This window comes from Lolium perenne, chromosome 6, assembly GCF_019359855.2.
Source record: "Lolium perenne isolate Kyuss_39 chromosome 6, Kyuss_2.0, whole genome shotgun sequence".
NCBI classification, from domain to species: Eukaryota; Viridiplantae; Streptophyta; class Magnoliopsida; order Poales; family Poaceae; genus Lolium; species Lolium perenne.
This window is the reverse complement of record NC_067249.2, coordinates 50843909-50859052: the sequence shown is the minus strand read 5'-3', so window position 1 is coordinate 50859052 and position 15144 is coordinate 50843909.

Below are 15144 nucleotides of genomic sequence, written 5' to 3'. Positions count from 1 at the left end.
AGATGGTGCAAATCGTTTATGCACGGACTATCGTAAGCTTAACGATGTCACCATCAAAAACAAATACCCCCTACCCAAGATAGAAGATTTGTTTGACCAACTCACCGGATCCTGAGTTTTCTCCAAGATTGATCTTAGAACTGGATACCACCAACTGAAGATCCGAGCCACCGACATTCCAAAAACTGTCTTTACCACCAGATATGGGTTGTATGAGTACAATGTCATGTCGTTTGGACTAACCAATGCCCCCGCTTATTTCATGAATCTCATGAATAAGATCTTCATGAACTTTTTGGACAAGTTTGTCGTTGTGTTCATCGACGACATCCTCGTCTACTCCAAGTCCGAAGAGGAACATGAACAGCATTTGGAGATTGTCCTAGAAACCCTTAGACAGCACAAATTGTATGCCAAGTTTAGCAAGTGTGAGTTTTGGCTGGAAGAAGTTGGATTCCTCGGACACATCTTGTCTGCAGGAGGAATTGCCGTAGATCCCGCCAAGATCAAAACTGTTATGGAATGGAAAGCCCCAACCACACAAACCGAGGTCCGCGCTTTTCTTGGATTAGCCGGATATTACCGCAGATTTGTAGAAGGTTTTTCGAGCATCGCTCGACCAATGACCCAACTGCTGAAAAAGGACAGAAAGTTTGAGTGGACCGACAAATGTGAAGAGAGCTTTCAGCAGCTCAAGAGTAGACTGACCACAGCCCCAATCCTGATCATGCCAGATATCGCAAAGCCCTTTGACGTATATTGCGACGCCTCCAAGACTGGACTTGGATGCGTGCTTATGCAAGAAGGCAAGGTTGTATCCTACCTTTCAAGACAGCTCAAGCAACATGAACAGAACTACCCAACCCATGACCTCGAGCTTGCAGCCGTGGTCTTAGCCCTGAAAGTTTGGCGTCATTACCTCATGGGTAATCGATGCGAGATCTACTCCGACCACAAAAGCCTCAAATATATTTTCACCCAGAAAGAGTTGAACATGAGACAACGCCGATGGATCGAATTGATCAAGGATTACGACATGGAGATTCACTACCACCCCGGCAAGGCCAATGTGGTAGCGGATGCTTTGAGTCGACTGCCGTGTCAGTTGAACTCCATGCTCGCAACCGAACAGCCCAGTTTGCACCAGGAGTTTGAACAGTTCAGACTTGAACTGGTGAGTGAAGGATTCTTAGCCAGCATAGAACTGCAACCCACCTTGGTTGGTCAGATCAAGGAAGCCCAGAAGGACAACGCTAGCATTGACGGAATCAAGAAACAGATAGCCGAAGGAAAAGCCCCCGGATTCACCGTAGACGAAGCCGGGAGTGCTTTGGTACAAAGAACGTCTCTGCGTACCATCGGACTCTGACTTGAAACAAGTCATCTTGCAAGAAGCCCATGACACCCTTTACTCAATCCACCCCGGAGGTACCAAGATGTACCAGGACCTAAAGGAACAATTTTGGTGGCACGGAATGAAGAGAGAGATCGGTAGCTATATCGCTAAGTGTGACATCTGTCAGAGAGTCAAGGCAGAACACCAAAGACCCGCCGGACTGTTGCAACCCCTTCAGATTCCCGAATGGAAATGGGACTCCGTAGGAATGGACTTTATCACCGGACTGCCCAAATCCAGCAAAGGCAATGATTCCATATGGGTAGTGGTCGATAGATTGACCAAAGTCGCCCATTTCATCGCCGTCAAAACCACCTATCAAGGCCCCAAGTTAGCTGAACTCTACATCTCCAGAATAGTCGCTTTGCACGGCACCCCCAAATCGATAGTGTCAGATAGAGGATCCCAGTTCACCTCAAGGTTCTGGCAGAAAGTGCATGAAGGACTAGGCACTCGCCTAAATTTTAGCACCGCCTATCACCCTCAGACCGACGGACAGACTGAGAGAGTAAACCAGATACTAGAAGACATGCTTAGAGCATGCGTACTGGAATACGGATCCAAATGGGAAGACTGCCTACCTTACGCAGAATTCTCTTACAACAATAGTTATCAAGCCAGCCTACAGATGGCCCCCTTTGAAGCCTTGTACGGAAGGAAGTGCCGTACCCCCCTGAACTGGTCAGAAGTCGGAGAGAGTCAAGTTTTCGGCCCAGATGTTCTTCGTGAAGCCGAAGAGAAGGTTCATAAGATCCGCGAGTACCTCAAGACTGCGCAATCCAGACAGAAGAGCTACGCCGACAAGAGACGTCGGGAGATGACCTTTGAGATCGGAGATTTCGTCTATCTCAAAGTATCCCCCTTGAAAGGGATGCAAAGGTTTCAGCTGAAAGGAAAGCTTGCACCTCGCTATGTGGGACCTTTCCACGTCCTCAGCCGCCGAGGTGAAGTATCTTATCAACTGGAGTTGCCTGAAGAAATGTCGGCTGTGCACGATGTTTTTCACATCTCACTTCTCCGGAAATGTCTTGAAGTCCCTGAGAAGACCGAAGTGTTCAAGAACATTGATCACCGATCGGTGGATATCAACAAGGATCTGACTTACCGCGAAGTGCCGATTCGCATCCTGGAAGAAGCTTACAGAACCACCCGCACCCGAAGCATCATGTTTCTGAAGATCCAATGGAGCAATCATACCGAGGATGAAGCCACCTGGGAACGCGAAGACTTCATGAAGAAGGAATACCCAGATCTCTTTAGTATCTAACTTTCTTTTCGATCTCGGGACGAGATCTTTTGTAAGGGGGAAGGGTTTGTAACACCCCAAATTTCAATAAAAAGAAAGTTCGAGAATTCCAGAAAGCAAAATTTCAAACCAACAAAAACTTTTCTTTTGCATGTAGGACCATGCATAGGACTTGTGCATTTGAGTGATATGCCATGATGATTGTTACTACTTGTATTGGATATGCTCTAAAACCCTAGAGTGATCATAGGAAGATCACAAACCAAATAAATCAAAGAGGAAGAAATTCCAATATTTGAAAAAACCTAAAAACCCTCACATATGCCCTATGGCATTTTTATAAATCTTGACCCTAGACCTATTTGGTCTTCACCATTAGTTGGATAATGTTATTAAACACCTATTGCAACTTTTGGAATCAAGGTTTCAATTTTTAAATAAATTTCCAACACAATTCCCACTCACATATGATAATGGCCAAATCTGCCAAATTTAGTCTGATCACCACTTTGAGCCCCTGCAATTCAATTCTCTCAAACCAATTCTTGCTAACTCCTTGCACCATTTCAAAGTCAACATCAAGGTGAACAACTTTGATGAAGATCACCCTGCCAAATTCATCCTTGATCAATAGCTATGCTCATCCAAAGTTGCAACATTTTAACAAGTGCAACAATCTTCACTTAGCCATTTTGGCCAATTCTTGAATTCCACTTTTTCCACCACCACCTCAAATCACCTCTGGTCATTTACAACTTATCTCAACACTCACATTTCAAAAACTTTCACCTTTTGAATTATTTCCAATTTGGATAATTTTGTAATTTCCAAAATTGAACACTATTTAGACACTATTTGCTATAGTGGTCTACACCTCTAACCTACACCAAACCTAGCCCAATTGGTCCCCTGGTTCCCTCTAACCCTCAATGACACATAGTGGAGCTAAGGAGGAGGGGATAGCTTGCATGGCATGGCCATGCCGGCCATGGCACCACCATGCCGCACCACCTCCTCTCTCCTTCATCACCAACCCTGGCCACCCTGCCCTTGCCCTCCACCTCACTCTACTGGATCACCTAGCACCGGCCACGGTCGAGGAGGAGCTCGACACTGGCCAGACCAGCGCGCGCCCATGACGGCCAGCATGCCGTGGACGTCGCACGAGAGCGCGCCACGGGCACCCTCTAGCCACGCGCCGCGCCACCACCTCGAGCACGCCCTGGACCCTCCCTCGACAGGTTGAGCACCGCAGTGACACCGCGACGCCGCTAGACACGCGCCCCGCCCAGACCCGTGACCGCCGGCGCCGGAGACGACGACTTGTTCCCGTACGCGCCGCGGCCGTCGTGGAAGAAATGCGACCAGACCAGACGTCCCCCGACCAAGCCAGCACCACCTCTAGCTTCGCCTGGACGAGGAGAACCCGACAGCGCCCTCGCCTAGCTCGCTAGCTCGCTGGAGACGCCACGAGCATGTCGACCACCACCCTGCCCCGCAACCCTTGCTAAATCCTATAAATACCACGTTCCCTGGAAGCAACGGAGCACACCACCTCACTCCCCACCCTTCACCACTTCGCCTCGCACCGTTAGCCACCTCGATCGTCGCCGGAGCAAGGCCAATTGCAAGATCGGAGCCGCGGAAGCCCTGGAGAAATCGCCATTGATCTAGGCCACCTCGAGCTCCGCCACTGCTACCAGCTGCTTCGCCGTCGTCCACATCTACCTCGCGCACACTGCCATACCTTGCTGGAGCCGCGGTGAGCTCTCCAACCCCCTACCCTCGCCGCCAACCTCCCTGCCTCTCGCCGGAGAAGACGACGCACCAGCGCCGTCCGATCCCCTTCTAATCCTACGCCCCACATTAAAACGTACCGTTTCGGGTTAGATGAGCCGCTGACAGGCGGACCCCACCCTGTCAGGCAGCCCGCGCGTCCGTGGACCGTGGTGGGCTGGCTCGGGCCGTTTTCAAACCATTTGGCCCAATTAGCTTTTCCCGCCGGCCTGGTAATTTCAAAACCAGTTTAATTATTTCAAATGAATTCTAATACTGCCCAAACTTTGAAATTCAACCATTTCAAATGGGCTAAACCAAATTTAGTGAATTTTATATTGTTAGAAAGCCACTGAAATTCTCTACAACATGCCACTGGCCTCATGGTCAGATTCTTTGTAGAATTAATGTGATAAAAATAACAAGGCAGGGACTTTTCCCTATTCAAATAATTCTCAAAAATCAACCAAAATAGATATTAAGTTAATTCCAATCTAATAGCTCACATTTGACTTACACTAATTGTTTTTGCAATAAAATGGTGTGGTCACTCTGCATGATCATGCCATGGTTTGATGAATGGATATTATGGCTAGTTTAACTAGTGGATACTATCCAAAACTATTAAGATAAATGGTGTGAAGTCTTACACTTTATTAAAACTTGTCTCACATGGATTCATGGGATGTTTGTGAAGGAGATATGCCCTAGAGGCAATAATAAAGTGGTTATTATTTATATCTTTATGTTTATGATAAATGTTTATATATCATGCTATAATTGTATTAACCGAAACATTAGTACATGTGTGATATGTAGACAAACAAGAAGTCCCTAGTATGCCTCTTAAACTAGCTTGTTGATTAATGGATGATTAGTTTCATAATCATGAACATTGGATGTTATTAATAACAAGGTTATGTCATTGTATGAATGATGTAATGGACACACCCAATTAAGCGTAGCATAAGATCTCGTCATTAAGTTATTTGCTATAAGCTTTCGATACATAGTTACCTAGTCCTTATGACCATGAGATCATGTAAATCACTTATACCGGAAAGGTACTTTGATTACACCAAACACCACTGCGTAAATGGGTGGTTATAAAGGTGGGATTAAGTATCTGGAAAGTATGAGTTGAGGCATATGGATCAACAGTGGGATTTGTCCATCCCGATGATGGATAGATATACTCTGGGCCCTCTCGGTGGAATGTCGTCTAATGTCTTGCAAGCATATGAATGAGTTCATAAGAGACCACATACCACGGTACGAGTAAAGAGTACTTGTCAGGAGACGAGGTTGAACAAGGTATAGAGTGATACCGAAGATCAAACCTCGGACAAGTAAAATATCACGAGACAAAGGGAATTGGTATTGTATGTGAATGGTTCATTCGATCACTAAAGTCATCGTTGAATATGTGGGAGCCATTATGGATCTCCAGATCCCGCTATTGGTTATTGGTCGGAGTGAGTACTCAACCATGTCCGCATAGTTCACGAACCGTAGGGTGACACACTTAAAAGTTGGATGTTGAAATGGTAGAACTTGAATATGGAATGGAGTTCGAATATTTGTTCGGAGTCCCGGATGAGATCCCGGACATCACGAGGAGTTCCGGAATGGTCCGGAGAATAAGATTCATATATAGGATGTCATTTTATGTGAATTAAAATGTCGTGGAAGGTTCTATGGAAGGTTCTAGAAGGTTCTAGAAAAGTCCGGAAGAAACCACCAAGGAAGGTGGAGTCCACATGGGACTCCACCTCCATGGCCGGCCAACCCTAGTGGGGGAGGAGTCCCAAGTGGACTCCCCCTTAGGGGGCCGGCCACCCCCACATGGGAGGTGGAACTCCCACCTTTGGTGGGAGTCCCTAGTTGGGCTAGGTTTCCCCCTCTTATGGAAGGTTTTTGGTTCGGGTCTTATTCGAAGACTTGGACACCAACACTTGGGGATCCACCTATATAATGAGGGGCCAAGGGAGGGGGCCGGCCACCCCTAAGACCACAAGCTGGCCGCCCCATTGAAGTGGCCGGCCACCCCCTCCCAAACCCTAGCCGCCCCCCTCTCCTCCATATCTCCCGCGTAGCTTAGCGAAGCTCCACCGGACTTCTTCACCGCCACCGACACCACGCCGTCGTGCTGTCGGATTCAAGAGGAGCTACTACTTCCGCTGCCCGCTGGAACGGGAGGTGGACGTCGTCTTCATCAACAACCGAACGTGTGACCGAGTACGGAGGTGCTGCCCGTTCGTGGCGCCGGAACCGATCGTGATCAAGATCTTCTACGCGCTTTTGCAAGCGGCAAGTGATCGTCTACCGCAGCAACAAGAGCCTCATCTTGTAGGCTTTGGAATCTCTTCAAGGGTGAGACTCGATACCCCCTCGTTGCTACCGTCTTCTAGATTGCATCTTGGCTTGGATTGCGTGTTCGCCGTAGGAAATTTTTTGTTTTCTATGCAACGTTATCCTAAAGTGGTATCAGAGCCGTGTCTATGCATAGATGGTTGCACGAGTAGAACACAATGGTTTTGTGGGCGTTGATGCTCTTGTTATCTTTAGTTTGAGTACTTTGCATCTTTGTGGCATAGTGGGATGAAGCGGCCCGGACTAACTTTACATGACCGCGTTCATGAGACTTGTTCCTCGTTCGACATGCAACTTGTATTGCATAAGAGGCTTTGCGGGTGTCTGTCTCTCCTACTATAGTGAAGATTCAACTTACTCTTCTATTGAAAACATTAGTATCACCGTTGTGGTTCATGTTCGTAGGTAGATTAGATCTCTCTCGAAAACCCTAAACCACGTAAAATATGCAAACCAAATTAGAGACGTCTAACTTGTTTTTGCAGGGTTTGGTGATGTGATATGGCCATGATATGATGATGAATATGTATGAGATGATCATTATTGTATTGTGGCAACCGGCAGGAGCCTTATGGTTGTCTTTAAATTTCATGTTGAGAGGTATTTCAAAGTAGTTGTAATAGTTGCTACATGGAGGACAATCATGAAGACGGCGCCATGAACCTTGACGCTACGCCGACGATGATGGAGATCATGCCCGAAGATGATGGAGATCATGTCCGTGCTTTGGAGATGAAGATCAAAGGCGCAGAGACAAAAGGGCCATATCATATCACATATGAACTGCATGTGATGTTAATCCTTTATGCATCTTATTTTGCTTAGATCGCGACGGTAGCATTATAAGATGATCCCTCACATTAATATCAAGATAATAAAGTGTTCTCCCCTCGTATGCACCGTTGTAACAGTTCGTCGTTTCGAAGCATCTCGTGATGATCGGATGTGATAGATTCAACGATTCACATACAACGGGTGTAAGCCATGTTGCACACGCAGAATACTTGGGTTTGCTTGACGAGCCTAGCATGTACAGACATGGCCTCGGGACAACGGAAACTGAAAGGTTGAACACGAGTCATATGGATGATATGATCAACATGTTGATGTTCACCATTGAAGCTACATCATCTCACGTGATGATCGGTTTTTGGTGTAGTGAATTTGGATCGTGTACTACTTAACAACTATGAGGGATGTTGTATTAAGTGGGAGTTCATTAGTAATTAGATTAAAACATGAACTAATTATCATAAACATAGTCTGAGTAGTATTTTGAATTAATTTTGTAGTATTGGCATCCGTTTACTACTATGCGCTAGTCTTATAATTGAGATAGAAATACTGTTAAAATCTGACAAGAAACTTTACGGATTGGTACCGTATTGTTAAAGAATCAAGAATTGATTAAGTCCTATTGCAAATTTTTAGTAAACCTCACATTATTGATTCAAAGAGCTATGGTTTCAATTAGTACCTAAAGTTATCTTGTCTCCGTTAAACTTGAAGTTCAAATCTGTTTGAAAAGTAAGGAGCTGAAAATTTAGTTTTCAGAAATAATCAAGGTATGAGATATATGTGATATCTAAGACCTTATTGCAAGATGATAGAATATAATTTGGTGAGACTACATGAACTCATAAGTTTTATGGGAATGTACGAAGGTTGAAGTCGCAAGGCGTCACAATCCTCCAACTATTGGGGCACTAACGATATTCGCATATCCATGAAGTGACCATCCTTAATATGCACCGTTACTAAAACTCGTCGTTTCGAAGCATCACGTGATGATCGGGTGTGATAGATTCTACGTGTACATACAACGGGTGCAAGCTAGATTTGCACATGCAAATACCAAGGTTAAAACTTTACGAGCCTAGCATGTACAGACATGGTCTCGGAAAGTCGTCATGATATGATGGATAAAATTATGAGTGAAATTGTTCATCATATTACAAAGTTACTAATAGTGAAATCTGGAACACTTGTCATATGATGATCAACTTCAAAGTAAGAACCTCAAGGTTATTGGTATTTGACCAACAAATCTAGAAGTTATTAATGTTGAAGTGTTTTTCTGAATAATGAGGAAAGCTAAAAGAGAAACTGCAAAAGATATTTTGGCAAAAAGAAAAGAAAAGACTAGAAAGTCTAGCTCAGGTGTATATAAATGATATACATGTTATGGTTGTATTCCTAGTTAAGTCACACAATGAAATTCTTGGGTATTAGTACTATATTGGTTGGTATGAAGTGTCATACAAAACAACGCAATACAAGAATACAATGGCCTAAGTGACTGACAAGGAATATGATAAGAATACATGCCTGGAACAAAATAAAGTGTTATTATGTTCGTCGTTAGCATTCTATCTAGCCATTAGAATTTATAATAAAGAACTTAATAATTGTTATTTTGCTCTGGTCAAATGAGAACAATGAGTTGTTTAAATTATGACATTACTCCATGTAAAATGGATAAGTTATTATAAATCTTAATGGTGAAACACACATACATAACACTGATGCTAAAAATGCCATAAGGCAAATGATTTGAATTCTACTTATTTGTGGAACCGCCATTTAGGTCATGTTAGAAAGGAACGCATGAAGGAACTCCATGCAAATGGATTTTTGGAGTCATTTGATATTTTGAATCATTTGGCGCTTGCAAATCTTTTCTAAAGAGAATGATTAAAATACCGTTCATAGGCCAAAAGTTGAACGGGCAACTAACTTAGTGAAAAATTACATGATGATGTATGTGGTTCACTGGGCATAGTTGTGTGCGGGAGATTCTTCTACTTCATGAAAACTTTCAACAATGAATTGAGTATATATATGTGGATATATTCAATAAGGAAAAAGTTTGAAACATTTGAATAGGATTCAAATAAATTTCAGCATGAAGTGGAAATCATCGTAATAGAAAAATCAAATATCTATGATTGGATCATGGTGGAAATATTTGAATTACGAATTTTAGCGAACATCTAAGAGAATTATGAAATTGTTCTACAACTCACATTTCTTGGAGTATCATAATGATGATATAGTATCCGAGATATGTATCCAAACCTTGTTGGATTAATGATGAGATAAAATATTATGATGCCATTATATTTTTGTGAATTATGCTTTAGTGACTACCGCTTTTACACTGAATAGAGCATCATCATGATCCGTTGAAATGACACCATACAAGTTATGGCATGGGTTTAAACCTTAATAGTCCTTTCTTTAAATTTTGGTCTAAGAGTTTTCAACCAAAATCGGATGAATGTCTTTGTTGGTTATCCCAGAGATTTAATTGGGAATTCTTCCCACGAGACAAAGACAAAAGTGTTTGTCAATGTTTCTTATTTCCAAGAAATTGTTTCTAGTGAAGTTTTTGAGTGGGAGGACAATATAATTTGATAAGGTTTATGAACCTGAGCATAATGATCAGAGTAGCGCAGCATCGGAATTGGTTTCGGAAGCGGTCACGACGATCATGGCTCCCATGACTACAAAGTGTTTTAGCCATGGAGATCGAAGTACATATTGAACCTTGTAGGTATGGTTTACTTTGTGATCAAATAAATGATTTGTGGACAAAGGATTGATTTTGAACAATAATAAACCAACTACAAACAAAGAAGTTATGATGGGCCCTGACTCCGTTAAAATGGCTATACGCCATGAAATCCAAGATAGATGAATACTTTTTGAAAGTAAATGGATCTATGAAATTGATGGACTTGGATGAAATATCCTTGAAGAAGCTCAACTTGTCGAAAAGTTGTTTACGACAAAGTTCAAAGAGTTGACTACGATAAGATTAGATCTTCCGTAGCAATGCTTATAGTCTATGTGGATTATTCTAGTAATCACTACATATTTCTTTTATGAGATATGCTAGTAGGATGGCAAAATACACTACTTAACAGAAGTATGTATACAAGATACAACCAATTGTTTTGCTAGTCCGTAGAATACTAGATAGGTATACGAACTTCAATTGGATGAAGTAAGTATCACGGAGTTGGAATCTTCACCAAGATGAAATAGTCAAAGAGTTTTTGATTTCATCAAAGACGATGAAGAGGTTTGCATTTGCAAGAAATTAAGTGGGAGCGCTGAGACATATTTATAATACTTTATGTAGATGACATATAGTTGGTTATAAATAATGTAATTATATACTTGATTAAAATGTTTCATTGAAAATTAACTTCAATGAAAGGATATGGACTAAAACATATTTAGTGTCAAGATCTATGAAGATAGATTGAAACACATAATAAGTTTAAGTCAAAGTACATAGAATGGATATTGAAATAGTTCAATATAGAAATATTAAGAAAATGTTCTTGTCATGTGAAGGTTTAACAAGACTTGAGTGTATCTGACACTCGATGAGTAAAAACACATGAGTGATTTTAGATCACGAATAATATGTACAAAATCAGATATCTTGTGCTCTAAAATGTTATGAGCATATACCGGAATGATTCATAAGATGATCATGGGACGATAGTAAGAATATCCTTGAGTACTTTAGAAGAACTAAGGATATATATATTTTTGTATGAAGAAATGACAAACAAATCGCTGTAAGGTGTTACACCGATATTGGTTTTGTCATATATAAAATATAATTTCAATCTCAAATTAGACTAAGTGTTGTTTAAAAGGTAGCACAATGAGCTAGAAGTTGTCTATACTAGATTTAGAAGGGTTCTAAATATTGTGACGGAATCTACAAAAGAAGGCAGAGTATGTCATTGTTTTGACAATGACAAAGGATGTTAAGTCAAGAGGTTCTTTGAGAACTTGGTGTATTTCCGACAGAGTCAGAACTTTGAAGCTATATTGTGTGTGACAATATTAGTGACATATTTCAGACCGTGGAATTAAGGTTCCACTAGAAGACCAAACATATTTAATGCCGACTCATTTGGAAATGAGTGATGCGTTGAGACGCAAATGAATTACAAAATACATACGGTTCTGAGCATGTCAGATCCGTTGACTAAAACCTCTCCTGTAAGCAAAACATGATAAAGCACCAGAAGGCCAAGGTGTTATATCTTTACAAATGTAAACTAGATTATTGACTCTAGTGCAAGTGGGAGACTGAAGGAGATATGCCCTAGAGGCAATAATAAAGTGGTTATTATTTATATCTTTATGTTTATGATAAATGTTTATATATCATGCTATAATTGTATTAACCGAAACATTAGTACATGTGTGATATGTAGACAAACAAGAAGTCCCTAGTATGCCTCTTAAACTAGCTTGTTGATTAATGGATGATTAGTTTCATAATCATGAACATTGGATGTTATTAATAACAAGGTTATGTCATTGTATGAATGATGTAATGGACACACCCAATTAAGCGTAGCATAAGATCTCGTCATTAAGTTATTTGCTATAAGCTTTCGATACATAGTTACCTAGTCCTTATGACCATGAGATCATGTAAATCACTTATACCGGAAAGGTACTTTGATTACACCAAACACCACTGCGTAAATGGGTGGTTATAAAGGTGGGATTAAGTATCTGGAAAGTATGAGTTGAGGCATATGGATCAACAGTGGGATTTGTCCATCCCGATGATGGATAGATATACTCTGGGCCCTCTCGGTGGAATGTCGTCTAATGTCTTGCAAGCATATGAATGAGTTCATAAGAGACCACATACCACGGTACGAGTAAAGAGTACTTGTCAGGAGACGAGGTTGAACAAGGTATAGAGTGATACCGAAGATCAAACCTCGGACAAGTAAAATATCACGAGACAAAGGGAATTGGTATTGTATGTGAATGGTTCATTCGATCACTAAAGTCATCGTTGAATATGTGGGAGCCATTATGGATCTCCAGATCCCGCTATTGGTTATTGGTCGGAGTGAGTACTCAACCATGTCCGCATAGTTCACGAACCGTAGGGTGACACACTTAAAAGTTGGATGTTGAAATGGTAGAACTTGAATATGGAATGGAGTTCGAATATTTGTTCGGAGTCCCGGATGAGATCCCGGACATCACGAGGAGTTCCGGAATGGTCCGGAGAATAAGATTCATATATAGGATGTCATTTTATGTGAATTAAAATGTCGTGGAAGGTTCTATGGAAGGTTCTAGAAGGTTCTAGAAAAGTCCGGAAGAAACCACCAAGGAAGGTGGAGTCCACATGGGACTCCACCTCCATGGCCGGCCAACCCTAGTGGGGGAGGAGTCCCAAGTGGACTCCCCCTTAGGGGGCCGGCCACCCCCCCACATGGGAGGTGGAACTCCCACCTTTGGTGGGAGTCCTAGTTGGGCTAGGTTTCCCCCTCTTATGGAAGGTTTTTGGTTCGGGTCTTATTCGAAGACTTGGACACCAACACTTGGGGATCCACCTATATAATGAGGGGCCAAGGGAGGGGGCCGGCCACCCCTAAGACCACAAGCTGGCCGCCCCATTGAAGTGGCCGGCCACCCCCTCCCAAACCCTAGCCGCCCCCCTCTCCTCCATATCTCCCGCGTAGCTTAGCGAAGCTCCGCCGGACTTCTTCACCGCCACCGACACCACGCCGTCGTGCTGTCGGATTCAAGAGGAGCTACTACTTCCGCTGCCCGCTGGAACGGGAGGTGGACGTCGTCTTCATCAACAACCGAACGTGTGACCGAGTACGGAGGTGCTGCCCGTTCGTGGCGCCGGAACCGATCGTGATCAAGATCTTCTACGCGCTTTTGCAAGCGGCAAGTGATCGTCTACCGCAGCAACAAGAGCCTCATCTTGTAGGCTTTGGAATCTCTTCAAGGGTGAGACTCGATACCCCCTCGTTGCTACCGTCTTCTAGATTGCATCTTGGCTTGGATTGCGTGTTCGCCGTAGGAAATTTTTTGTTTTCTATGCAACGTTATCCTACAGTTTGGACCCCTGGTTCCAAACTCTCTTATATGGATTACTTGAGATTTAAATTAAAGGTAGTGTTGTTTAAATGGTATGAGGTGATCCACCTCATTTAAATCATTTTCCCAAATGATGATGATGAACATTTGACTTAGGTCAATATGAGTTCATCCATGATTGTTGGAGAAATTAAATCTTAAGAAGATTTCAATGAGAGGAAGTTATTTCTCAAGAACCCTATGGAAACCATCATTTACATATGGAATACAAATTCTATTTAAGTCCCACAACCCATGCACCCTAGTTTATTTATTTGGTGTGCATAGAGTAGTATGTGTGTTTATTTGTGATGTGTGGAATAGCCATTGAATTAGTGAGTAATTATACTCGTATTCAAATTTAGACGGTAGCACCGGAGAGTACGCCGAAGAAGAAGGTTGCTACCAGGAGGAGGAGGAGGAACAGTTTGAGAACTACCAAGGCAAGCTAAATTACTATGCAAGCTATTATTCTTGCAAAGTGCAAAGCCCCCTTGGGGCAGGGCACCATGATTCTTATCTTTTCTTATATGAACCCATCCCAAGTTTTTGCTTTACAAGTTTTTACTTGTTTTCGAAATGAGTTACTTTTATAGTTAACTTTGGTCAAAGTACAAGTTGATTACTAGAGTAGTGAGTTAGTTTTCCCCCAAGCAAAGCAAGTTAGCACCCCTCATGAATTAGAGCTAGTGCTAATGAATTAAAACTTGACTACTCTAGATGGGAACCTTGTGACTTTGAAAGGATTTTTAAAAACCTTGGAATGAAGATGAATTCCATTGAATGATTTTTGAAGGTGAATATGACCAAGAGAAGATGGTGATTTTATATAAAACATGATGTTGGTTTGAATGCGATACCTTTCCAATTATCAAGTACCCCCACAATACCTGATTATGGGTAGGGCTTAACTGGAAGTTTATGCGTCTTAGTATGGGTTCCCTCTAAACAAGCGTCATCGGGGTTATGCCGAAAGCTGCCTCTACCACAAAAGAAACGATACGATATGATGCGAAATGAGGTGAATGTCCGGCCCAAGCCCCGTGCAGATCCCTACTGACCGTCTGTCTTCACTGGGAGGCCAAGCTCATGGGGAGAGGTGCTCATACTAGGATTCGTAAGTGAAAGGTTATGGTTGATGATCCGCGTACTGTGTTACGATGATTCGGGGAAATCCCGACGGATGAAATCAAATGTTGTGGCACAAGTGTGCAACCTCTGCAAAGTGTAAACCTATTCGAATAGCCGCGTCCACGGTTACGGACGGTTGGAAAGGCCATACAGTTTCCGATGTCATATCTTTGAAAATGATGTTGAAAGGTGATGGTGAAATGACTTGTGGTGGATTGAATTGAAATCACCACTTGAATGGTGGGAATAACACTAATGTTCCCACTTGAGTTAGTTAGCACTTGAGTAAGCT